This window comes from Fonticula alba (assembly GCF_000388065.1).
Source record: "Fonticula alba strain ATCC 38817 unplaced genomic scaffold supercont2.8, whole genome shotgun sequence".
Taxonomy (NCBI): Eukaryota; order Rotosphaerida; family Fonticulaceae; genus Fonticula; species Fonticula alba.
The window spans coordinates 1,400,441-1,401,710 of NW_009242978.1; positions in this window are offsets into that span (position 1 = coordinate 1,400,441).

Sequence of the window (1,270 nt, forward strand, 5' to 3'; positions counted from 1 at the left end):
GTGCGCGGGAAAAAATGATCGGCCAGGGAGATCAATTCCCACCTCAACCCATGCCCCCCCCCCCCCCCCCCCCACCTCTCCCACCCGGCTGCGCCCTCACCCGGTGTCCAGTGACACGCCGGGCACCCCCGGCCGAATGAAAGAAAGAGGGCGAAGAGGGGGAGGGGGGGGGGGCGGAGCAGGCGCGGCGGGCAATGGGGGGCCGGGTGATGGATTCCCACCCGGCGGGGGCGCGGCTCCGCAACCATTGGGGCCCCAAGCACTCGTGGATCAGAGGAGCACCGCGCCGGAAACGCGGGGGCCCTTGGCTGGGAGTGCGTGCGCGCGCATGCCGGCCACTCGCCCCTAGCCCTCGAGGCCCAATGGGGGCCGGGAGCGAGTGTGGTGGGGTGGGGGGATGCCAGGAAGCCGGCCCGCCCCCGGCCTCTCTGCCATCTCCCACCCCCGGGGGGGGGGGGGGGGGGGGGGCGACGCCCGGATCGCGGGCGCCAGCATGCCCATAACCTGCTGGCCGACTGAGGGCCTGGGCCTTTTCGGGCGAGAGGGCAGCAGGAGCCGCGCTGCCTCGACCCGGGTGCTGCTGGCGACGGTCCGCGCGCCCAAGTCCGGCCCCGAGCGGCAGGCAGCCAGTCCCTTGGGAGATCGCCCGGCTCCGGGGCTGGAGCGCCGCGAAATGCAAGCCCCCGCCCGCCATAGTGTCGCAAGATTACGGGCGTCTGGGACGCCCGGGCCCCCATCCCCCGGCATGGGCAGAGCAAGGTAGCATGCGCGCCTGGGGAGTGCTCCCACGACCGGGGGACGAAGTCTGCTCAGGTCCTGGCGGGGGGGGGGCACGGGGGGCGCGGGCGAGCAGGCAGAGGCACACGCGCACACATGTCGGCTGTTCGCGCCCCACTAGAGGCCAAGTCCTAATCGGGCGGTCAGACAGACTCTTCGCGCAGGGTGCGGCTTCACCTACCCCCGGCAAGGGCGTCCCACACGCCGGGCCGCCCTCGGCCGGCCGGTCATTCCGCCGATCGGCAGGTTTCCGGGCAACTGGAGTCCGGGCCGCCGCCCCCCCCCCCCCTTTGCCCCCGGGGGGAGGGGCGAGAAGGGCGTCGGCGGGAATGCCGCCCGTCCCCACCCGACACTGGCGGGCACGGAAATGCCATCGACGGGCAGGGGCACGAGCGGGCAGGAGCGCCCGCAGGCCGGCCGATGCGCCAGCATTGCCCTCTTTGGCTTCTCGGGAAAGAGAGCAAGGGGCATCCGCCCCCCCCCCCCCCCCCCC